The following is a 26,269-nucleotide window of genomic DNA, read 5'->3' as shown; positions in this document are numbered from 1 at the left end:
TTTTTTGTTAACTTGGTTATTTTTGTTGTACCCTCCCCTCGCTGGTACGTAGCTTGTGTGCATGTGTATTGTTTGGGGCCTGAGTGCTTAGTTTAATTACTTTGCTTTACTTTTTAAAAAAAAAAAAAAAAAAAAGTAAGTTAGTGAATATGTCTGAGGCCCCAAAGGCAATCTTTTCAAAATGCTCCGAGTGTGGCCATAAGCTATCCCCTGCTGATGGCCACACTCGGTGCGTTCGATGCCTTGGGGTTGAACACCTCACTTCTGGGTGTTCAATCTGTGCAGGGTTCAACCCCAGGGCATTGAAGGAGCGGAGGTCGAAGCTGGTCTTGGCGGGACTCTTGCCCCCGGACTCGGCTTCGGCCCCCGCCCCGTTGGTAGTTACTGCTCCGGCGGTTCCTGCCTTGCCTGCTCCCCCTCCTCCTCCCAGGATTCAAACTCCCTCTACGGGTTCGGAGGAGAAGGGAAGCCAGGAAGAAGGACCGGAGAGAGAAGCACCACAAGCGGCGGGCCGAGACCTCTGTCTCGGCCCCGCCGGCTAAGCGGGCTTCTCCTCCGGCCTCTCTGGCTGCTGGCTCTCCTCCTCCTCGGCTCCGGTCCCCTTGTTTTTCGCCGGGGCCTGAGGATGAGGAGACCCGACCTCCTTCGAGGCTATCGAGGCAGCACTCAAGGCCTACCTCGGTAGCCTCGTCGAGGTCTACCTACAGCCTCTCCGATGTTGATCTGGACCGGATGATGCGAAGGTTCATCCAGGCCCAGATGTAGATGGGAGTGCTCCTGCCTCCCCCCCCCTCTGGGGGGAGCTCAACCCCATTTTTCAAGCCCATAGCTCCTTCTCCGACCCGCTACTCGGGTTGGGCGCTGAGCCGGGCAGCCTCGAGCGGGGTGGGTCGGCGCCGACAGTACTGGGTACCGGATCCGACCCTGCCTCGGGTTTGTCGGAGACCTTGGCCCAGCCGGATCCGAGGGACTCAGTGTGCCTTCGGCGACGTCCCTGTCGGAGCGCACTGTTCCCTCGGATCAGAGGGGCTCGGCGCCGGCTCCGATCCACTCATCGGATCCAAGGGGGAGCCGACTTTCAGATCCTATAGTCGAGGTTGGCTCCCCCTCGGCTTTTGATGTAGTGGAGAGGGCTCTGTTGAGGGCATCCGGACCCCCGGTCCTTGCTTCGGCTCCGTCCCACACTCCATCTGCTCTGGGCCAGGCTTCCATCACCCAGCCACTGGGACAGCCCGCTTCACTGCCCCAAGCAGTTCCCTTGGATCTGGACATCGCTGGCGAGGGCTCCTCGGATAGCCCCCCCGAGGAAGCACCTCGCAAGCATACGTGTAAGAGGAGGCACATAGACTCCCCCGAGTCTTTAACTGAAGACACTGACTTGGAGGAAGGGGAAGGCTCCCCAAGATCACCCCCTGAGGATGTCTCCTTTGGAGACATCATGGAAATATTATGGATAAGAGGTGGGTGGTCTGCCCCAAAGTCTTCCTCGGACGGGTCCGTGTTCTTGGAGGCATTTGAAGCGGGCCCGTCTACCTCTTGGGTGTCCCCTCCTGCCTACCCCCTGGTGGACCTTATTACCACCAGGGCGTGGAAGGAACCAGACACCATGGAGCCAATCCCCAAGAGGCCGGACAGGATCCTTAGCCCCCCTGCTGACCATGCCCACTGGAGCAAGGGACCCCCGGTAGATGCCATTTTGTCGGCAGCAGCCACTAAGAGGGAACTCACTCAGGAGAGTCCCTCAGTCCATCCCTGAGCAAGGAGTCTCGGATGATGGACCGCTTGTGGAAGCGAATGTTTACTTCAGCGACCTTCTCAGTGAGGGCGCTCAACTACTTGGCACATGTCATTAGGATGCAGCGCGATCTTATCAAGGAATACGCTGCATCCCCCCCAGAGTCCATGTCGGAGGAGGACAAACTTTTGCACTCCACCCGTATGGCCACTCTTCGTTCCGTGACCAACACCTCTATGCGGTTACTTTCCCATGCTACCGAGGGAGCCACTAGAGCTGCAGGAGTGGGCCTAGTCACAAGACGCCAGGCCTGGCTCCGCCACTGCGATTTCACAGAGCCCTTCAAGGCATCATTCGCAAACGCCCCCTTTGACGGTTCTGCCCTTTTTGGCAAGACGGTTCGCGACACCTTGGTTCAGAGCGAGAAGGACGGGAAGACGCTGTCTGCCATCGGAGTCCGCTTCTCTGTGCCCCAGAGGTCCTACTCTAGGAACCAAAAGGGCCAGAAGAAGATGTGGTTCCGGAAGTCGCAGCAATCCCAACCCGCTCCGGACAACCAGTCCTTCCGCGGCAGAGGAGGACAGGGAGAACGCCACCCTAGGGGCAGAGGGGCTCCCAGGAACTTTGGGTCCAGAGAACCTTTCTCTGAACGGCCCACGCAGCAACCCTGAGGGCTTGCCCGACTGCTCCACTCTGGAGGCAGTCGGGGGACGTTTTTCAGAGCACCTAGCGGCATGGGAGTCCATTACATCGGACCGCTGGGTATTCCAGATCATATCCAGAGGTTACAAAATCCCCTTTCTTCATGTCCCAAGATTCAAAATCCTCCCCGATGTTCCACCCGATCAAAGGGAGGCCGCTTCAGCAGAAATTGGCCATCTGCTGAGAAAAAGAGTCATCCAGCCCGTCCCCCCAGACCAGATCGGATCAGGGTTCTACTCCAGGTTCTTTTTAGTGCTAAAAAAGACGGGGGACCTAAGACCCATTCTGGACCTGTCCCTATTGAACCTGGCAGTTCCCAAGGAGAAGTTCTGGATGGTCACTCTACAATCCATCCTCCCCCTTCTAGGGGAGAATCACTGGATGTGCTCTATAGACCTCAAGGATGCGTACTACCACATTCTAATGGACAGACGATCCAGGAGGTTTCTTCCCTTCCAGCTGGGAGCCAGTCACTACCAGTTCAGGGTCCTTCCCTTTGGTCTCACCACAGCCCCCAGGGTGTTCACCAAAGTATTAGCAGTGGTTACGGCCCACCTGAGGCTTCAGGGGGTGCAGGTCTTTCCGTACCTGGACGACTGGCTTCTCACCGCCCCAACAAGGCGTCTACTATCCTTGGCAAGAGACTCTTTTCTTCATCTAGCTCCCCGGCTAGGCATCACGGTAAACATAGAAAAGTCCAACCTTGTCCGTACTCAGATAATAGACTTTATAGGGGCAAGGTTAGACACGAGAAATTTAAGAGCCTTTCTCACAACCGACAGAGTTTGGAATCTGCGACTCCAGGTGCGGGCCATCCTTCACTCCAGCTCAGCTCCTGCGGAATTGGTCCTGAGGGCACTAGGGTCTATGGCGGCAGCGATTACTCTTCTTCCGCTCGCCCACTTGAACATGCGGGTGCTTCAGTGGACACTTCAGGTGCAATGGTCATTTCTCTCTCTCCCCCTACATCACCCCATTGCAATCAGCAAGGCTTGCAAGCGGTCTCTCTTGTGGTGGCTCCATTCCCCGGATCTCCACAGAGGCCGCCCTTTTTGTGCATTCCCCCTTTCATCACAGTGACCACGGATGCTTCCCGCCTCGGGTGGGGGTGGGGCATTTTGCAGGCCCGACGGTCCAAGGCACGTGGAGCGATTCAGAGACCTCCCTGCATATCAATGTTCTGGAAATGAGGGCGGTGCTCTTGGCGTTGCAAGCACTTCAAGCCCTCCTTCCCCTGGGAACAATTGCGATTCAGTCAGACAACATGTCGGTGGTCTGGTACATCAACAAACAGGGGGGAACCAGGTCTTACCCTTTATGTCGAGAAGCCATGAGAGTGTGGGAATGGGCGATCTCCACCAACCGCTTTCTCATCGCAACGCATATTCCGGGTCAGTCCAACATCCTAGCGGACAAGCTCAGTCACACCATTCTCTCCCCGTACGAGTGGTCTCTCAATGCTCAAGTAACAAAACGTATCTTCGCACAGTGGGGGACTCCCTGTTGCGATCTCTTTGCTTCTCCCTTAAACGCCAAGTGCGACAGTTTTTTTGCTCTAATCCCCCCTCCAAGGGATTCCCCGAGAGATGCTCTGGTGCATGCTTGGCCTCCCGGTCTTTTTTACACATACCCCCCTCTGCCTCTGATGCTCCAAGTACTTCAGAAAGCCTCTCGGTTGGGGTGCAGAATGATCCTCATTGCCCCATTCTGGCCTCGACAGATCTGGTTCCCTTACCTAAGGTCTCATTCAGTGAATCCATCTTAGATTCTAGATCCCATTCCGGATCTGATATCACACCCATCGAACCTACCAACTCCGAACCTGGACAACCTAAAGTTGACTGCTTGGCTGCTCCAGTTCCACACCTAATCAGGACTCCCGGTATCTCGTCCCCAGTTAAGGCCATTCTGGTAGCGGCCCACAAGCCCTCTACCAGGAAAATTTACCGCAGTAAATGGAAGCGTTTCTCCATTTGGGCGGAGCGGCAAGGTCTAGATCCCTTCACGGTTCCCCTTCCTTTGGTTCTAGACTTCCTTACTACTCTCTTTAATGATGGTGCCAGTAGTACCACGGTCAAAGTTCAGCTAGCGGCCATTTCTCATTACCATGTTGGTCATGACTCTGTGCCTCTTATGTCAGCTAAGTTATGCAAAATCTTCCTAAAGGCACCTTTTGCTCAGACCCCTGTCAAAGCGGTTCCCCAGTGGGATCTTTCCTTGGTACTTCAGGCCTTGACCGCTCCCCCCTTCGAGCCTGCGGCCACAGTAGATCTTAAATTCTTGTCTCTTAAGACTGTTTTTTTAGTAGCCATTACTTCAGCTAAGAGAGTTTCTGAACTTCAGGCCCTGTCCATGAAACCGCCTTATTTGATCTTCCATCCGGACCGGGTGTGCCTCAGGATCAATCCCTCCTTTCTTCCTAAGGTAGCTTCGGAAGCTAACATTAATCAGTCCATCAACCTCCCTGTTTTCTTTCCTAAGTATCAAAACAAAGGTGAATACAAGCTGCATTCCTTGGATGTTCACAGGCAGCTTCGTTTTTATCTTCACAGAACAGCTGGTCATAGGCAATCCTACCAATTGTTCATTTCCTTTGCCAAATTCAATCTGGGTAAACCAATTTCCAAAGTTTCTTTGTCACGCTGGATTTCTCAGTGTATTCTGTTAGCGTACCAAGCTTCTGGGAGGCCCGCACCGGAGGGAGTCCATGCTCATTCGACCCGGTCTGTCTCTACTTCAGCGGCCTTTAAGTCTAGGGTTCCTCTGGATGACATTTGTTCAGCAGCCACTTGGGCTTCATCTCATACCTTTATTTCTCATTACAAGCTGGACATCACGTCTAGAGGTAGAGCATCCTTTGGCTCCGCGGTGCTCCGGAATATCCTTCCATGATGGCCACCCAAGATTCAGGTAGCTGGGGACTCTGTCCCACAGGTTGCTGACAAATGAATCTCCTACTTCAGATTTAGAAGTTATGTACTTACCATAACGTTCCATCTGAGTAGGTGGATTCATTTGTCTGCAACCATCCTGCCCTCCTATCCCCCTGGCCTTGTCAGTTCCTGCATTGGGTGTGTTACCCTTTAGTTAGGGTAGTTGGTGCAGGGCAAACTTGATCTGAGGTCATGTAGGGAGAGCAGGGCATTATGGGTGAGGGGAGAAGCTAGGAGCTCGGATCCATAGCTGGATAAACCATGCCGGTTCGGATCCGATATCGGATCCATACCCATAGGTTGCAGACAAATGAATCCACCTACTCAGATGGAACGATATGGTAAGTACATAACTTCTAATTATACATAAAAGTTGGAACTATTTTTTAATACAATTATGCTTTCTGTAATTTCTTTAAGTGTCAGTGGTCTCCCAGATAAATATGAAAAAGAAAGAATAGCATAATGTAGCGTGCAAATACCTATATTACTGGAGACACACTTGGAAAGAACTGAACATGAGAATTTGATAAAGATTTTCAGGATGGTTATTCAGCGGAATATCTGGGACAAAGGAAAAAATGAGTACTTATATTAATTGCAAGAGGAGCTTCAATAATGATAGAAGAGGATAAAAAGATAATAGCAGATTTGTAGTACTAAGGAGCTGCTGGCAAGGGAGGAGGATTACACTTGCTTGTATTTATATTCTACCTAAAACTGCTGTAATGGAGCTTAAGAAAATTTTGGGAGAAACAATCAATTTTCAGCAAGGAATATTACTTATAGGTGGGGACTGGAATTTGATATGTAGCAGTGAAGATATGTCTGGGGGCCCAGAAGGGAAAGTATAACAAAGAAGGGTAGATTTGTGAAGAAATTTATGAAAATATTTGGCATGGAAGATGTAAACTCAGTGATAGGAGTTCAGAGTGAATTTACATATGATTCCCAAAGTTATAAAAACTGGGCTACGCTAGATAGACTTTACATTTCACAAGAACATGTGCATTTAATTGAAGGTCTTGATACTCACCCAATAACTATTTTAGATCATGCTTCAATAATAACTACAATAAAAACCCTATGATAATGAAATAAAAATGAAACACTGGCACTTTCCCACCTATCTGTTGAAAAGAGAAGAATTTAAAGAATGGGTAGTGGAGATTATTTAGGAGCTATTAGAAAGGATAGAAATTACTTCTGAAAATATAGCTAAGGAGTGCAATAAAATTAAGATGGAGTTTAAAAATAGGGTAGAAATAAAAAGGGAGCTATGGTTAAGAAGTATCAAGAATTATTTTGAGGGACTGACAAATGTTAAAGTATTGCAGAATAGGGGGATTCTCACAGAACAAGAAATGGATCAACTGCAGAAGGCTTAGCAAAAATAAGGGATTACCTCGATAACATAGGTTCATAGGTTCATACTAGGCTATCTGCCCTAGGGTATTTATAAGCCTAGCCAGTGTGTGTTTGGCTTTCGCCACCCATTTTAAATTAATTTTGCTATGCCCTTTTTCAAGGTTAGTATATTGTGCCTCTGTCTAACAGTGACACAGAAGTGATACCCGGAGTAAATCTACGATCTCCCATCCACTCATCAAGATTCCTCTTGAAGAGAGTCAATGAGGGACTCTGGCTAACATGGACTGGGATTTTATTCCAGAGTGAAGGGAGCCTCTGGGTTATGAATCTGTCCCTCCAGCATGTCCTATTTATTTCAGTGCTGAGGTTCAAGTCTCTCGAGCATGTAGCTCGATGGGATTTGGATTTTCTGAGGTGTAGCATGTCCATTAATTCCGGGTTGGACATGGCTTTATACATCAGGCACAGATCGCCTTTGAGCAGGCGGTATGCCACTGAGTAGAGCTGGAGTTTCTTTAACCAGGCAGCATATGGCATCTGTTTGAGCCCTTTGATCCTCTTGGTGAGGTACTTTTGGGGTCTTTCCAGTTGCTGCAGGTGTCTGGTAAGGTACATCCCAAAAGGGGCATTGTACTCAATTATGGGCCTGATGAGGGATGAGTAAAGAGGCACGATGACCTCCCCTGATCTAGATGTGAATCCCTTCATGATTAGGTGGGCTATATAAAATGTTTTTCTAACCACTTTGGCCATGTGGTTGTCAAATGAGAGATTGCTATCAACTTGGGTCCCCAGGTCCCTAATTACTTCTTCCGTACTTAATGGATTACCACATATGTGGTAATTTGTGGGCACTTTGTTTTTGCCAAAGGGATTGACTATACACTTTTTGGCATTTAGCTTGAGGCCATGGCTGTGGCACCACTTGTCTGTTTCTATGAGGCCCTTTTGGAGAATGCTCGTGTCGGCTGGAGAGTCGATTATGGCGCCCAGTTTGCAGTCATCTGTGAACCTGGTCAGCCACAGCCCTTCCGTGTTGGCCTGTACCTCCAAGAAATATATACCGAACAAGAGAAGTCCCAGGACTGAGCCTTGTGGGATGCCACTTGTAACTGGTTTGGAGTCTGACAATTCTCCAGCAATTCTAACCATGTGGGCTCTGTCCTTGAGCCAGTTTGCAACCCATCTAGTGACATAGAGGTTTATATTTAAGCTGGTGAGCTTATCTATAATGCCCGAGTGGGGTATTGTATCGAAGGCTTTTGCGAGGTCCAGGTAGGCTGTGTGGACCACCTTCCCCTCGTCAATGGCCTTGGTGACTGTTTCAAAGAAATCAACCAGGTTTAAGAGGCAGGATCTGCCCTTAACAAAGCCGAACTGGGTAGGATTCAGTGTCTGTAGGTCCCCAATATCTTTATTTATGAGGTCCATGATGATCCTTTTCATAGCTTTGCAGACCAAGCTAGTCAGGCTTATGGGGCAATAGTTTCCAGGATCCATTGAGGCACCACCTTTGTGGAGAGGGACCACTGTTGTTGTACGCCACTCTTTGGGTACATATCCTGTAGTAAGGCTGAGATTGAACAGTAGTTTTATGTTTGGGTTTAGCTCTTCTTGGAGTTCATGTACGACGCAGTCGGGACACCGTCTGGTCCCATTGATGCTGTGTTTTTTGCTTTGGAGAGGCGGCTCTTACCTGAGCATCTGAGATGTCAGGGGCAGCACTCTGCTGGGATAGATATTTGCCCTTTTGATGGGGAGTTTGCTGAACCTGTCAGCTAGGATGTTGGCAATGTCTGTGGGTTCGGTGTATTTTTTGTCATTTTGGACTAATTTTGAGCATATCTGGGAATTCCCACCCAGGTTCCTAACATAACTAAAGAAAGCCTTGTGATTATCCTTAGTGTCCTGTGCAATTTATCTCTCGAAGCTGGCCTTAGACGATTTTATGAGTGCCCGTAGTTTTTTGCTAATACTGATCAGAGATGCCTTCCCTTTTTGGGATTTTGCTCTATCATGTAGTAGCTTCTTCCTTCTATTGTATAGTTTGTTTATGGCTGGGGTCCACCAGACAGGACGTCTGCCTTTGAAAGATTGGGTCTTGGTTTTATTTGGGATTGCATGATCCATGCATTCCTGAAGGTGTTCATAGAATGCGTTTATAAAGGATTCTGCGGTCTGGGCCGTATTTTCCACAGGCCCGGGGGCTTTGAAGGATTCCACCTCGGTTTTGAGGAGTGTGAAATTTGCTTTAGAGAAGTTTTTCACTGTGGTTTTCTGGGCAGGGGGTGGGGTCGGGATGTGACTATCCAGTGAGATTAGTTTATGGTCAAATCTTACCAGTGAGGGATACACTTCTGGTCTGGAGCATAGAGTCCCCATGTTGGTGATGATCAGGTCCAGTATATTTTCCCCTCTTGTGGGAGTGATAACAAGTTGTTCCATAGCATTTGAGTTTATAAATTCTAGGAACCTTTGGGCTAGGGTGTTGGAGCTAGAGTAATGCTCCCAGTCTGTTTGGGTAGTTGAAGTCTCCCAATATAATGGTGTTTGGAGAGACCTTCATATTTTCCAGTGTTCTCAGGAAGGCTGAGTGGGGTTCCTGGGTTTGGGAGGGTGGTCTGTAGTAGGCTATAAACTGGAAGGCAGTTTTACCCACTGTTAGTTGCACATGGATAGTCTCTGATGCTTCATGCTGTGCCACCAACCTGGAGGTGTGGGTATCTTTGACGAATATTGATACCCCCCCCCTTTTGTGGTTCGGTCCAAGTTTTAGGGCCGAAAAGTATGGTATTGGGTATAACCTGGTAGTGCTGGGGTGCTCTCGGGAGCCTTGAACCAGGTTTCTGTTACTGCACAGATATCGATGTTCTCCATGCTAAGGAGAGTTTCGAGTGCATGCATTTTGAGGTTTAGACTTCTGGCGTTGATTAGCATTACCTCTTAGTTTCTTCTCCCTTGTGATATCTATGGAGGTGGGTTTGTCTTTTGAGCCTTGCCTAAAAAAGGCACTATGGGGGTAGCAAGAGCCTTTGCCAATATCCGAAAGCCCAGGGGTGACAGGTGCAAGCTGTCCCTAGCGAAGCATTGTGGCTTGTTGAGCATGTCATCCCAGGCTGACAGGCATTGGATCCCCTTTGAATGACACCAATACTTAAGCCAATTGTTGAAATTGATCATCTTGTTGCACAAGTTAAGCAACTGTTTTTTTATAACAACACTAGAGCACAAAATCTTTTAACACAACAATTCGGCAACAGACAGTAGAATGGGCTGTCACCAAGCTTAGGGAGTCTATATCAAGAAAGTTAGCAAGAGATTCTGTAGCGGTATTAGAAATATTTCACAAATTTTATGAAAGCTTGTATAAAGCAGAGAAATCTGGAAATCAAAGAAAAGATACAAATAAAAATGTTTATGGAAGAATTAAATATGTCAAGGTTAGAGGTAGATGAGGCTCATTTACTAACGGTTAGGATAGGAGGAGATAAGAGAAAAAATTGTGATGTTTAACTAATCTTCAGGAAAGTCCCCAGGGATAGTATTTATTTGGAGGTTTGGTAGCTAGGTGGGAAAATGATAAGGGTCTGGAATGTTTTCTTTAACAGTAATTTAAGAGGAGGAGAAATACCAACGTCCTAGAAGAAAGCAGTGGTAGCTGTAATACTTAGAGGGTAAAGGACCATCAGATTCAGCTTCATACAGGCCCATTTCAATACTAAACCATGATTATAAAGTGCTCCTGTCTGTAATGGCTAAAAGAAAAGTAAAAAATGCCACACAAATTGATAGGATGATCAGTGTGTTTTGTGAGGGGAAGCAAATTTGACATTAACTGAAGGTTGATTATATCCAGAGGAAGCAGAGTGTAAGATGGTAATGCCACAATTGATAGACTGGATCAGTGTGGTTTTGTGGAGGGGAAGCAAACATTTGACATTAACTGAAGGTTGATTATCCAGAGGGAAGCAGAGTGTAAGAAAATACCATTGTTGTAGTGGGTCTTGATGCAGAGTAAGCTGGAACATTACGAGCAGGGCAGTGGAAGCCTTTGCATTTCCTGAAAAAACGATAAGGTCAATTAAGAGGATATATGACAGATCGGAGGTGAAAATTAAAGTGGGTGGGGTCCTCTCTGATAATTTCTGCTTGAGCAGAAGAACCAGGCAGAGGTGTCCTCTTTCCCCTTTGTTATTTGCATTATATTTAGAACCACTGGCAAAGAAAATAAAGATCTTAGAAATTCAAGGGTATAATTGGTATGGTAATCAAGAAAAGCTGGCTCTATTTTTCAGATGATATAATTTTATACCCGACAAAAAGAAAGAGACATTAATAAAGAGCTGAAGGACTTTATCGGGGGGGGGGGGCAAGAGTCAAATGGGGTAAGCTGATTCTTCCAGTAGAACATGTGGATTGTGATTACCCAATTTGAAGGGTTATTTCAGAGCTACATAGTTAAGGCCCCTATACATAGTACAAGCAGAAAACTATAATTCAAAGTGGAAAGCGATGATGAAACAAGGGTGAAGCTCAAGAAACAAGGAGAGACTGTGATTTCGGATGCAGGCATTTAAGGAAAATAATAATCATACAGAATATTATATCTATAAAGTAGCAGAAAGTATCCTAAGAACTAAGCCAACATGGGAATGGAGAAAGTAGATTCTGTCAATAGGGATGACTGCAATTAGCTATATAGACAATAGGCAAGAGGGGGCTGGAAGTTATTGGAGAAAACTGGCAAAGGGAGCAAATAACTAGGGAGGGAGACGCCAAGAATTAATTTGGACTCCAGGTTAGAATTTGCCTTCCCTATCAAGGATTGATATCAGAGTATAGGGAAAGAGAAAGAAATAGGGAGTTCCTAAATGAAAGACCACTGGTAGTGGTAGAGGTTTTAGTAGAATCTAGAACAGAAGCTGCCAATAAAAAAGGAATAATAAGTAGAGCGTATAAAATATTGCATGATAACTATAAGAATCAGTCAGGGGAAGTTAGAAAGTATTGGGAAGAGAGATTGGGTAAGCAATTCATGAAGAAACAATGGGGGAGGATATATGTATGTTTCCCAAATATGCCACAAAATCTAGAAGATTTTGGATTTTTGCTTGGAAATGTTAACACAGATATTATTATATCCCAAGTAGACTCCATAGAATTTTTCCTCGAGTAGACAGCAAATGTTGGAGGTACAAATTTTTGGGAGTACAGTGATGTGGCAGACATTAAGGATTCCCTGCAGAATGTACTGTCGGAGGTACTGGGTTAGCAGATTGGCGTGACGAGGGAGATAATTTATCAGAGCTATGATACAGAATCCGTATTGCCTCGACATGTTAAGGACTTGCTTCTTTAATTATGGTGGCTGCCAAACAAGCAATTACTAGAAAACAGAAATCAAAATCTAAACAAGCTATATTGGAAGCATACCTCTCAACTATACCAAATTCCTCCTTATTTCCCGTTTTGACGTGCAAAATAATATGGTGCCATGAATTTCCAAGTGACCCATTTAAATCCCGATTTCATTCTTTTGTTTTATTTTAATTTTTTTAAAATTAATACTGATATCATCACGTACTGCCCACATATCCTGCAACATCATCAATGGTCACAGGCATTTTTAACGACATCAGCACTGTGGCTCAGTACAGCAGTGCCTGATTGCCTGTTGGAAACTGACTCGGGTCTCGGCATCAGTCAGAGTCAGAGAGTTTGAAAAAAAAAAAAAAACATTTTACAGCCGCAAGCCAGCAACCAACCAAATAATATGTTGTGTCAATGTGTTGGGTCATTACAACTTTGTTTAGAGATGGACTCGTATTTCTAGTGTGCTGTACCTGACCTTTACTGAGTAAGTTATAACGTTAATAACAGGATGTTGTTAGAACTGGAGGATGATTAAAATGTATGTCATCATTTATATTTCTTCCATTGCTGCACACATTGAAATTTAGTGTCATTTATTTTTCTAGTGCTCAGTCTTGATGTCTTTTTTCCAACTAATGTATTTAAGTAGTGGTGCCATTCTAATATTGCTGGAGAAGAATATTCAAAGAGAACTATTAAGCGAAATTACCATTATATTTAATCCCTGTTATGTTACAAAGGCAAAGGCTTTTCTGAATATGATTTCTGAACGAGAAGCCACATGGTCTGCTGTGGCTTAAAATCTTATCTCTATACAAAACCTTTGAACTTTGCTGTACCAGAGTAAGCAAGCCCCAGAAGTGCCTATTATGACAGAGAGAGGATATTACAATACATATTCCATACTACTTTGGTATCCCTGCTGAATGTGCTGCATGAATCAAAGAGGTTTCATACTATTTGCTTAAATAAAATGTGTGCAGTTTTATAAGCTCTGTACGTTTACTATTGAGTTTACATTTCATATGCTTCTGGTGAAATAAATGATTTAAGTTAAAACTGTCACTGCTGTTTCCTCAGGGGGTAAGAATTGTGAATTTTGCCTCCTGAAGTAAATGGACATAGAATGAAATTAAGTGGTTCATCATGTTTTTGCCTTTGGTGGTTTATTTTTCTGACAAGACACAAGTCCATGGCTTTCTTCTTAATCTCTAATGTGTACGAATGATACATTTTCTCCTTGCATGTGTTTCCACTCACCTTCTAAAAACTTGCTGGTTGAGCAGGCTAGTAGCCAATTTAGCTAGAAGGCCTTTGTTTAGTTGGTGGAAACTAGAACATGGGGATACAGCAGCCCACAATGAGTAGATACAAGGAGAAAATCTATCTGTATCTCTCTATGGAGTGTTTATGTGTGTGTGTGTGTGTGTGTGTGTGTGTGTGTGTGCACATATTACTTATTTATTTATTTGTCATTTATTAACTGGGTTAGTCCAGTTGAGCCAGTGGCCCGTTTTCAGTGGAGGCCCAAGGAGAAAAGCTCTAGACAGTTATTACAAAGTTACAAAAAAGAAAAACACCTGACAGTGAAGTTTTATGCAAACATTACAATAATGTGCTTTACATGAGAACATTAGAAACTTACAAAAGGCCTGAGAATGAAGTTTACATAAACATTACAATAATGTGCATAACATGCAGTACAAAAGTTAGATTTTTTTTAATCAACAAAAAGAGGAACAGATGCAAATGAGACAGGACATTTCATTTACATATGTGTGAGTGTGTGTGTGTATATATATATATATATATATATATATATATATATATATGTATATGGTATTTACATATATATATCTCATTATATATTACATATTGTATATGTGTCCCTTGGTTAATGAATTGTAACTTGAGGTCTTAAATAGACCAGTTGTTTGCTGTGTTAAGTACTTAAATTAAAATTCTTACATGGCAGTAAGTACGTAAACTTAAAATTCTTACATGGCAGTACAACTTTCCTTACTTTTTTCCTTCTCTATGATGTTTTTTTACTATTACAGCCCAATGAAAATATAAACCCATCTCTAAACAAAGTCATGATGGTGCCAGAGGTTCAAAAGAGTATTATGACCACAAAGAATATTACAAACATATTAGAGAAACAGACAAAAGACTGGATACTAGCCCCACAAGATAATTCTTTTCTTCTGCAAGGTGTTTGAACTGTTTATTTTAGTTATTGGGAAACAACATAGGAAAGTATCTAATGTATATGTTGGCTCTTTACTGTTTCTATTACATCAGTTTTAAGAACATCACATTCTAGCAATCGCCCAGCTGGTTGTGGAGCAGCATGACAGAACCCTGATTACTTAAGGTCCAAATAAAGCTCCAGGCAATGAAAACTCCTCTCAGCCAGTTTTGTTAAGCGCTTTTCGTCATTCAAAGTAGAGTGACTTCTTCAGATAAAATATACATCACAAATATTAACATTTTATATTCATTCCACACCTTCCAATTAATTAGCTCACCTGCTAGGTTAATTAAGTAATTACTACATTAAAGGGGTACTTGAACGCTTGCTATAGCCTTAGCTCACAGCTCATTTTATAAAAATAATTTAAAAATATATATACACTTCCATTATAACTAATATATAACTATAATCCATAAAATTATTTGCTCTAATTTATGGAAGTAAGAATTAAATCTAAAATCAGTAACTACAATTATGCTATCATAAAATTTCCTTAGAAGTTGTTTCAGAGAAGCACAAAAATCCACTTTCATCTATTTAAACTTCTAAGCTTCAAAAGACATGAAATATTGCATTGTTCATTTAGTCCTGGTTCTATAAAAGCATTGGTTCTGAATTGCCAGGATAGTTCACGTTCTTCCAGGAGTAGGTTAAAGGGCCCTCTTCTGCTGTCAAGTTGTACCTGGTCTAAACCTACAAATTTAAAGGTGTGATTAGGGAAGGATGAAATATGTTTAACCAAGGCATTTTCAGATTTCATTTTAGAGATAGCGTTGATGTGTTCATATATTCTATCTCGAAATCTCCTTTCTGTCTTCCCTATATAGAAACTTGTGCAGTTAGAACACAATGCTCCGTACACCACTAGTTTGGAATTACAACTGAGTTTGTGATTAAGTACATATGTCTTATTATTTATTATATGCTTATTACCTGTCTTGATGTATTTACAGTAATTGCAATTTCCACAGCCAAAAGACCCCTTTTCCTTTCCTTTCTCTATGGTAGGTTTACTTTCTAATAGGGCCTTAAGGTTTTTGCCTCTCCTAAAAGTCACCTCGGGGACTGTACCAAAAAGTATGGAACATTTTCTATCATATAGAAGTGTAGTCCAATTTTTGTATAGAATATTCCTTATAATATTGCTTTCTAAACTGAAAGTCATAACATATCTAGTACCTGGGTCTTTGATATTGTTAGATGTATCCTCTTTGTTATAGTTACTCTCATTGTTCTCCTCCAAACTAGGACCCATACTAGTAATCTTCTCTCTACATATCTGTGTAGTTGAAGTCTCTTCTATACTACTGCTTGGGCTCTTTATACTCAACAGGGGTAAAATGACTCCTTTCTCCCTCTTTGTACTTACTTCCTCTAGAATATTTATGAGGAATGTCTTAGGGTATCCTCTATGGGTAAACATTTCTTCAAGTAATTTACATTCATGAGTGAAGTCATCGTCTCGTGTGACCATACGGGCCGCTCTAATTGCCTGACTCTTTACAATCGCTTTTTTCTGTGTGTAAGGGTGTAAGCTCGTGTAATGCAAGAAAGAGTTACAGTATGTCTCTTTCCTGTGTATCTTAGCATAAAATTGTCTATTTTCCTTGTCTTTAACGAGGGTGATATCTAAGTAATTGATGTTAAACTCCTGGAAATCGAACGTAAGTTTCAGAAAGCTGGTTGTACTATTCAAGTACTTTACCAAATCAATCCCCTTGTCCCTGTCTCCCTGGAGACAAATAAAAATGTCATCCAGGAACCGTGTATAATATACTATGTTTGATGTAAATTGTTCCATGTTCAAAAGAAAGTTGCCCTCCCAGTATGCCATAACTGTGTTTGCAAAGCTAGCACCAACTGGGGACCCCATAGCCACTCCACATTTCTGCAAGTATAACTCATTATTGAACAAGAAGTAGTTGTTGGTTAAAATTATATCTAGTAAAGATGTCACTAGATAAACCTCAGTACTAGGGGCTCCTTTCTTGACCAAGTAAATGTTTACCCATTCTAATCCTACGTCGTGTGGGATTGAAGTATATAAATCTACCACGTCTATCGTGAGGAAATTATATTCTTCATTATATTCTAAACCATTCACTTTATTTAAGAAGGCCCACGAGTCCTTGCAGATTTGAGTTTCTTTCACCAGGTATTTTTTTAAAATGTTATCAACTAGTTTTGCACTTGCATATGTGATGGAATTCCTTCCATCAATAAGTGGTCTAAAAGGGGGATTTGACAAGTTTTTATGAATTCTGGGTGTAGCAAAGAAGGCAGGTATTTTTGGCCATTCAGTTTTTATGTAGTTGTACATATCTATGTCGATATATCCTTCAATAAAAAGGTCACTAAAATATCCTTTAATTTGTTTGTACGCTGTATTAACTTCATTAATGCTTACTTTTTGGTATGCTTCTTTGTCTAACATAGTAGAAACCCTCCTAGTATAATCACAATAATCAAATAAAGTGAGCCCCCCTCCCTTGTCGGGTTTAATCGCCCTCACATTTAATGTCGTAAACAATTTAAGAAAAGCTTTTTCATCTGGAGTAATATTAGATGGTCTGCTATTATTATTTGAAAATAAGTTGTTATCCTTATTTGCCAAGTTTCTTAGGTCTAGTTCCATAATAGCTTCAAATAGTTGGAGGGCTGGATGTAATGGGGGGTTGTAATCACTAGGGATATAAAAAGCGGATCTGGTATGTTCAGAATTGCCTAATAATAATTTTAAATTGAGTTTCCTAACAAATAATTTCAAGTCTTTAATACTCTCTACCAAGTCCATGTGTTGATTAGGTATAAAGTTATAGCCTTTAGATAGTAGTTCGACAAAGCAAGCGTCTATTTCCAGACTTGAAAAGTTGTAGATGGTAAAGTCTCCACCTCTATTGGTGATAATTTCTGGTGTTTCAGACCTGTTTGCTACCTCCTTGGTTTGTTCAGGGGGCGCTTCTTGTTTTTTTGAAAGCCTTGATCGAAGTTATTAGAATTTGTCTTAGGAATAGCTCCTTGGTATGTATAATCAAAATTGTCCAAAGAGCTATTATAATTATCATCAGGCCTCTCTCTATTCCTTCTCAGACGATTTGCCCATGTATTTCTATTGGGTTCTTGGTAGTTTCTTTGGTTTTGGTTAGGAAAAGTCTTTCCATTAGCAGTAGTGCCTTCTTTGCCATCAATTTCTACCCAGGTCTCATTTTCCATTGTAGAGGCAACATGATTAATTAAACTAGTTTGGGATGGAGGTGGATTCGGGTAGGCTGTGCCATTCGCATAAGCCAAGCGATCCCTAGTCATTTTTTTGGTTTTATTTGATTTCAGTCTTTCCAGTAGTTGGTCAATTGTGGTAAATGTCCTGTCATACTCGTACTGGTAATGAGGAAAGTCAGGATTTACGAGTATTTCTGTATTCAGTTGTTTAACTTCATTAGATAAATCAATTACTTGAAGCCCATAATGTTTAACCATTAACTTTAATAAAGCAATACCTTGCGTGTCAAAAAAAGTCAAAAGTTCTTTGTGGAAAAGAGAATTTACTATCAGTCCTGTAGGGTAAACGTGATAACGCAACCCCTTCGGCACTAAATTCTCTTTTATGCACTCATTTAAATAGTATATCTCGAGTTGTAGCTTCTTTATTTTCACAAGTTTATTGTCCAAAAGTTTTAATTTGTTAGTTAAATTTGTTGAACTAACCTGTGTTTCATTGGCGTCATCTGCCGAAAGTCCCGTACTGTTGCGATGTTTCAGTTTTAGTTTGCTGGTATCAGCTAGCCAGTTTTCAAAACCGGGAGTTTCTATGAGCTCTCCGACGCCTTCCCCTTCTGTCATGGTGAGAGTTCTACTTCCTGAGCAGTTGTAACCAAGCAGAGGGTTCGAGTTAGGGTTAGTTCCATTACTCGCCTGGTTAGCGTTGTGAAAACTTTCCCTTCCTGTGGAAATTCCGTGCGTACGTTGGGCTGGTGTAATGTCCATGTCCGTGTTGTTGCTACCCGTTGAATGGGCTGTAACAGAAGCTATGCTAGATTCGAATCTAGCCGCCAAGTTGTCTACACGCTGGGAAAGGGCTAAAATAAGTGCAGTAAGATTACCATCACTGTTTGAACTTGGTACTTGATCCAAAAGTAACGGACTGTTGTTGTTCTCCATGCTAATCATAGTTCCAGTACAGGAAGAGTTAAGGGAGATTTCCGATGCCATAGACACCACAAAAGACCACAAACTGAGAAAAAAGCTAAACAGCAAAGCCAAATAAAATCCAAATAAAGCTCCAGGCAACGAAAACTCCTCTCAGCCAGTTTTATTAAGCGCTTTTCGTCATTCAAAGTAGAGTGACTTCTTCAAGTAAAATATACATCACAAATATTAACATTTTATACTCATTCCACCCCTTCCAATTAATTAGCTCACCTGCTAGGTTAATTAAGTAATTACTACATTAAAGGGGTACTTGAATGCTTGCTATAGCCCTAGCTCACAGCTCATTTTATAAAAATAATTTAAAAATATATATACACAATTCCATTATAACTAATATATAACTATAATCCATAAAATTATTTGCTCTAATTTATGGAAGTAAGAATTAATCAGTAACTACAATTATGCTATCATAAAATTTCCTTAGAAGTTGTTTCAGAGAAGCACAAAAAAATCCACGTTCATCTATTTAAACTTCTAAGCTTCAAAAGACATGAAATATTGCATTGTTCATTTAGTCCTGGTTCTATAAAAGCATTGGTTCTGAATTGCCAGGATAGTTCACGTTCTTCCAGGAGTAGGTTAAAGAGAGAAGATTACTAGTATGGGTCCTAGTTTGGAGGAGAACAATGAGAGTAACTATAACAAAGAGGATACATCTAACAATATCAAAGACCCAGGTACTAGATATGTTATGACTTTCAGTTTAGAAAGCAATATTATAAGGAATATTCTATACAAAAATTGGACTACACTTCTATATGATAGAAAATGTTCCATACTTTTTGGTACAGTCCCCGAGGTGACTTTTAGGAGAGGCAAAAACCTTAAGGCCCTATTAGAAAGTAAACCTACCATAGAGAAAGGAAAGGAAAAGGGGTCTTTTGGCTGTGGAAATTGCAATTACTGTAAATACATCAAGACAGGTAATAAGCATATAATAAATAATAAGACATATGTACTTAATCACAAACTCAATTGTAATTCCAAACTAGTGGTGTACGGAGCATTGTGTTCTAACTGCACAAGTTTCTATATAGGGAAGACAGAAAGGAGATTTCGAGATAGAATATATGAACACATCAACGCTATCTCTAAAATGAAATCTGAAAATGCCTTGGTTAAACATATTTCATCCTTCCCTAATCACACCTTTAATTTGTAGGTTTAGACCAGGTACAACTTGACAGCAGAAGAGGGCCCTTTAACCTACTCCTGGAAGAACGTGAACTATCCTGGCAATTCAGAACCAATGCTTTTATATTTAATTCTTACTTCCATAAATTAGAGCAAATAATTTTATGGATTATAGTTGTATATTAGTTATAATGGAATTGTGTATATATATTTTTAAATTATTTTTATAAAATGAGCTGTGAGTTAGGGCTATAGCAAGCATTCAAGTACCCCTTTAATGTAGTAATTACTTAATTAACCTAGCAGGTAAGCTAATTAATTGGAAGGGGTGGAATGAGTATAAAATGTTAATATTTGTGATGTATATTTTATCTGAAGAAGTCACTCTACTTTGAATGACGAAAAGCGCTTAATAAAACTGGCTGAGAGGAGACTCACAAATATGGACAGATTTTAAATATTGCAAGGCAAAAAAAGTGGTGGAAGTATACTTTGCTGTGTTCAAAGTCAGTCACAAAAAAAGTAACCAAAATTCCACAAAAAAATGAAGCTGTAACACAAAACCGCTAAGCTTTTTTTTTTTTTTTTTTTTTTTTTTTGTTGAGATTTTAAATATTGTTCTTAAAAACTTAGAATGTTGTTAGAATAATGGGTTTTCTGTTAGCTTGCATTTTTTAAAGGATGTGAAGTCTGAAACTCAAATATACTTCATTATTTAGTGACTTCAATCCTCTGTAGTTTGCCACAAATTTTTAAGAGGAGCAGACAAAAAATATGAGGCAAGTATTAGGTCATTTTTCAGAAATCTGGACATTTGAGAGGTATACTGCTTTCCTTTTGTTAAAATGTTGGTATCCCACAAATCTGATATTGTTAATCCTCGTTCATTACTTGCGTATGGGTATCGGTTCCGAGCTCGGAACCAAGCCGGCCAGTTTCCAGGCTCACGTCAGCTTCAAACTCTCAAGCTAAACTCTTACCCACAATCCCCCTCTCCCTGTTACCTCAGATTCCATTTGCCGCGTTGCCATCCGGTCATGTCAAGCTACTTCTCTTGAGCTAAGTACACTCAATTGTTGTTTAATTGCTTTACAAATTACTTTTCTGTCAGAAAAGTTTATATTTTATTGTCTCTTACCCTATCGGATCTAGCGTTCATAAATTCCTCAGGTTTTTCTTTTACTTACTACTTTTACTGCGAGGTATTTCTCTTTACCATAGTTGGTAATCTTTTTCCCTTTCTCTCTCATACCTTTGGGTACTCTCTTGTACCATTGTGGGTACTTTTCTATTAATTAATATGGCAGATAAAAAAGGTAGTCCGGGGTTTAAGCAGTGTTCTGATTGTGGACACAAACTGCCTACTTCTGATGCACACACTTTATGTGTTTATTGTTTGGGAGCTTCCCATTTATCTGTTGAACCACCCTGTACTATTTGTGAGAACTTTTCTAATAGAACTTTGTTAGAAAGGAAAAACAAGCTCATACTGAAGGGACTTCTAAAATCTCCCTTTTCAGAGGCTATTTCTGGGTCAGAGGTCTCAACCACTCCTAAAGCCCATAAGAAATGGATGTTTCTACTAAGGGTAAATCCTTGCCTTCATCCCCAGCTGGAGACCCTCACCATCCAAAACCTAAAAAGGGTAAAGTTTCAGCAACGGAGCTTTCTCAGTCAGCCCCAGTGCTTTCGGTACCTAGACCTTCGGCACCTAGGCCTTCAGCTCCATTAGTGATTTCGGCTCCGTCCTCTCCTACAAACTTCTATATATCGTCACCGAGGGGCTCCTCGGTTCAGACCATTACCACTGTATTGGCACTGACCTTTCAGTAGGCGCAGACCTTGACCGTGTTGGCTCTGAGATCTTCCTCGGAACCGAGGCCTTTATTGTTGGCTCCAGTTTTGTCGGTTCCAGCTTCGGCACCGACAACCACTTCGGCACCGATCCCTGTGTCGGTGCAGACAATGCCCTCTGCACCGATGACTTCTTCGGTGCAGACAACAGTAGTCCAGTCTTTCTCTGCACTGTTGTCCTCAGTGCGGTCAGTTGAGATGGGCACCGAGTCTGCCTTTTTTTGTGGACAGGCCTCTTTCTCCCTCAGTCTCTGTGAGGTCCACAAGAAGCCTCTCCGAACATGATGTGTTGCGTCTTCTGGACCAGGCATTCTTTGCCAGAGGTATTCCACCCCTCAGGAACTAACCTTCCTTGGGAGGTGATCACCCATCTCCAAAGACACTTTCTTATTCTCCTCCTTCATTGCCTTTGAAGTCCATGGATATAGCACAGTCTTCCCCTTCTGCGGTTCCCTTTATGGATCTCACTAAGGAACCGCAGTTGCCTTCATGGCAGGAAACTTTTTCTATGACCCAGGATGTCAGCTGTGGCACACATAGCTTGCTGCTCCACAGCCATCCAGGGACTCCGGGTCGGCAGGCTGAGCCACTTAGGGGAGGAGTGCCCCCTGTCCTAGACATACACTCCTGTTCCAGGTGGACCAGCCTTCCAACTGATGGAGAAGGCTTTCGCTGCTGCTGGTGATACCAGACTGTCTATACCTCCGCCCTCCTCTGGTACACTGGTTTCAAAAGTCACATCTAGCAGACACCGGGTACAAGGGCCACAGGACATATTCCCTCAGGAATCTCCCTTTCCATTGTCTTCCCCAACTTCTCCTGCTGAGGAGGTCCACCGGAAAAGTTCGTGTAAGAGGAAGCACATGGACTCCACAGAAGAGTCCCTCACTGAAGACACAGATTTCGATGAGGGGGAAGGATCCCCTCGGTCACCCTCTGAGGTATCCTTTGGCAATATTCTGAAACAGAGAGGTGACTGGCAGTCCTCTAATCTGACCCCTGAGGAATCTGTGTTCCTGCAGGCCTTTCGCGCCCGGCCCCCTACCTCCTGGATTACTCCACCTCCCAATGAACTTGTCAGGTTTATTGTGCAGCATGCTTAGAAGGCCCCTGCTACCATCGAAGCTATTCCCCGGAGGCCAGATAAGATCTTGTCCTCTCCTGCTTCGGATCCCCATTGGTCCAAATGTCTTCCTGTGGATGCTTTGGTGGTGGCAGCCCCAACAAAAAAGGATCTGGCAGAAGAAGTAAGCCAGACTGTCCATCCGCCTAACAGAGAGTCCTGAGCCCTGGACAGGATAGGGAAGCGCACCTTTGCTTCAGCAACCTTTGCTACCAGGTCCCTGAATTATATGGCACATTTAACCAGGCTTCAAAGGGATCTGGTTTCTGATTTCTCTTAAACCTTGGCTGGTGCCATGTCTGATGAGGTCCGTGACAAAATGGCCTCTCAGCTGGCCACCATTAAGTCTAAATCTAACATCTCTATTCGACTGATATCTCATGCATCAGAAGGAGCAGCTAGAGCGGCGGGTTCAGTGGCGGTCTTGAGACGACACGCCTGGATGCACTTGTGCAACTTCACAGAACCTTTTAAGTCTTCTTTTCTTAATGTCCCCATTGAGCCCTCCTCGTTGTTTGGGCCCAAAGTTAAAAGCACACTGGCCAGATGTGAACAGGATGGTAAGACCCTTTCTGCCATAGATGTCCGTTATTCTTCCCGTCAGTGTGCTTTCTCCCGAAACCAAAAGAGTGGGAATATATGGTTCAAGAAATCTCAGGGTCCTTTCTGTGACACACAGGCTGAGTTCTCACCCAGAGGCAGAGGGGGAAACTCACAGGGAAGACACTCCTTTCGTGGCAGAGGGGGACCGCATAACCAGGGTTCCAGGGATTCTTTCTGTGGTCGCTCCTACCAGCGCTGCTGAAGATCGGCCCAACTCCTTTCCTCCGGAGGTGGTTGGGGGACGTTTCTCCTTGTACCCTTCTGCCTGGCTAACTATCACCACCGATTCTTGGGTACAAAGGATCATAACCAGAGGTTATCATACCCCTTTCGATCTTTGTCCCGTCCCTTCAAGAAATCTTCCCGACATTCCACCCAGTCAAAGGGAAGAAGCAGCACTATAGATAGAAAAGCTGCTAAGAGAGAGAGTCATCCAAATAGTCCCTCCAGACCAGATAGGATCCGGATTCTACTCGAGTAATTTTGGAGCCAAAGAAAACCGGGGACTGGAGACCAATTTTGGATCTCAGTGTATTGAACAAGTACAAAAATTCTGGATGGTCACAATACAGTCTATCCTCCCGCTTTTGGAAAAAGACGATTGGATGTGCTCTATAGATCTAAAGGTGGACAGGCCATCAAGAAGATTTCTGCACTTCCATGCGGGAGCCAGTCACTACCAGTTCACAGTACTGCCCTTTGGACTCTCTACAGCCCCCAGAGTGTTCACAAATTGCATGGCAGTTGTCACAGCTCACTTGCAACTTCAAGGATTCCAGGTGTTTCCATACCTAGATGACTGGCTCATTTCCGCCCCCACCAGACATCTACTGGAAAACTGGAAAAGGCCATGGCATACTCTCTCCTCGCTGCTCAAAGGCTTGGCATAACCATAAACTGGCAGAAATCCAATCTCACCCCATCTCAGTCGATAGAATTCATAGGGGTTATCTTGGACACAAAAACTGCAGAGCTGCTATTCCAGAGCATAGAATTTTAAGGATAAAGCAACAACTAATTCCAATCCTTTCAAAGGAAAAATCCACAGCTCACTCTGTTCTACAGCTGTTGGGTTCCATGGCAGCCTCTATCACCATTGTTCCCCTGGCCAGGTTTCACATGAGGTTTCTACAATGGCTACTGCTCACTCAATGGTATCCTTTTCAGCATCCTCTTTCAGCCATGATTCGTGCAACCCACAAGTGCAAACAGAATTTAAATTGATGGATGACATGCAATCTGTTACAATGGTCTCGCCCCTTCTCCCCCCAGCAAACCAAGGCCACAGTGACCACGGACGCCTCCCTGATGGGGTGGGGGGGTTATGTCAGGGACAGACAGTCCATGGCACTTGGTCCCAACTGGAGGCCCATCTGCATATAAATGTTCTAGAGCTGAGGGCGGTGCTTCTGTCGTTGCAAGCATTCCATCCCCTGTTGCCGTCTGGGACAATTGCGATTCAATCAGACAACATGGCGGTGGTCTGGTACATCAACAAGCAAGGTGAAACCAAATCTTACCCCCTTTGTCGAGAGGTCATGAGGATATGGCAATGGGTGATGGCTACCAACCATTTTCTTCTAGCAACGCACATTCCTGGGAGTTCCAACATGATAGCAGACAGACTCAGCAGGTGCATTCTTCAACCTTACGAGTGGTCCCTGAATCCCTTGATAGCAGCGGGGATCTTCCATCGCTGGGGCCATCCTTTCTGCGACCTCTTTGCATCCCCGACCAACTACAAATGCAGCAACTACTTCGCCCTGATCCCCCCCCCCGGGACAGTCACCCAGGGAAGCTCTAGTCCACGATTGGCCCTCGCGTCTTCTTTATGCATTTCCACCCTTTCTCCTCATTTCCCAGTTTCTGAAGAAAGCCCGGCGGTTGAAGAGCAAGGTGATCCTCATAGCACCTTATTGACCTCAAAAGATTTGGTTCGCCTTCCTTTGGCCTCACCTACTAGATCGACCATGGATTCTCCATCCAACCCCGGAGTTGATCTCACACCCACAGAACCTGATTCATCCCAGCCTGAACAGCCTGAAGCTAATGGCTTGGCTACTCCACTTCCCTTGATTGCCAGGCAGAATGATTCTTTCTTTACCAGTATGTGATATTCTCATTGCTTCTCATAAGTCTTCCATTAGAATTACTTATCTGAGCAAGTGGAAAAGATTTACCTGTTGGCTGAAAGATCAACAAGTAGATCCCTTTTCAGCACCAGTGTCGATAATACTAGATTATCTGTCCGACCTGTTTCAATCGGGTCTATCGGCCTCTACCATTAGAGTTCATTTGGCTGCAATTTCTAATTTTCATGAGGGTGTCCAAGATTCCTCTCTTATGTCCCATAAATTGTGCAAGACCTTCATAAAAGGTGTGAATCATCTGAAGCCACCTTTTAGAGAACCTATTCAACCATGGGATTTATCATTAGTTCTACAAGCTCTGACAATGGCACCTTTCGAACCAGCCTCTTCTTGCGACCTCAAATATTTGTCGTGGAAAACCTTGTTTTTGGTCTCTGTTACTTCTGCGAGATGTATTTCTGAACTTCAAGCTTTATGTAAGAGTCCATACTTGATTTTTCATAGAGATAGAGTGTCTCTGAGAACTAATCCGTCATTTTTGCTTAAAGTGATCTCTGAAATGTCCATTAATCAAGCCATTGAATTGCCAGTTTCCTTTCCCAATCATTCAAACAGAGGAGAGTATTGCCTACATACCCTAGATATACACAGACAAATCTGTTTTTACTTAAACAGGACTAAACCCTTTTGTAAATCTGACCAGTTATTTTTGGCCTTTTCTGGACCTAGATTAGATCTGCTGTTGCTAAGGTCACATTAGCTAGATGGTTGAAGGACTGTGTGACCTTTATTTACACACAGCATAATATTTCATTGCCAGTAGAAAGGAGGACTTGCCCTGCCTGCTGAAAAACAACATTTATCCACAACATACTGTGGTTT

At 43.3% G+C, this 26,269-nt stretch overlaps 1 protein-coding gene across 3 annotated transcripts in view; it reads left to right on the top strand.

Moving 5' to 3' along the window:
- DNAAF4 (dynein axonemal assembly factor 4) overlaps window positions 1-26,269 on the top strand; it is a 1,080,792-nt gene that overhangs the window by 565,413 nt on the left and 489,110 nt on the right. The window lies entirely within an intron of this gene.

Source organism: Protopterus annectens, chromosome 7.part1 (genome assembly GCF_019279795.1).
Source record: "Protopterus annectens isolate FY-2018-M chromosome 7.part1, PAN1.0, whole genome shotgun sequence".
NCBI classification, from domain to species: domain Eukaryota; kingdom Metazoa; phylum Chordata; order Ceratodontiformes; family Protopteridae; genus Protopterus; species Protopterus annectens.
This window is presented reverse-complemented; position numbering and strand designations above follow the sequence as displayed.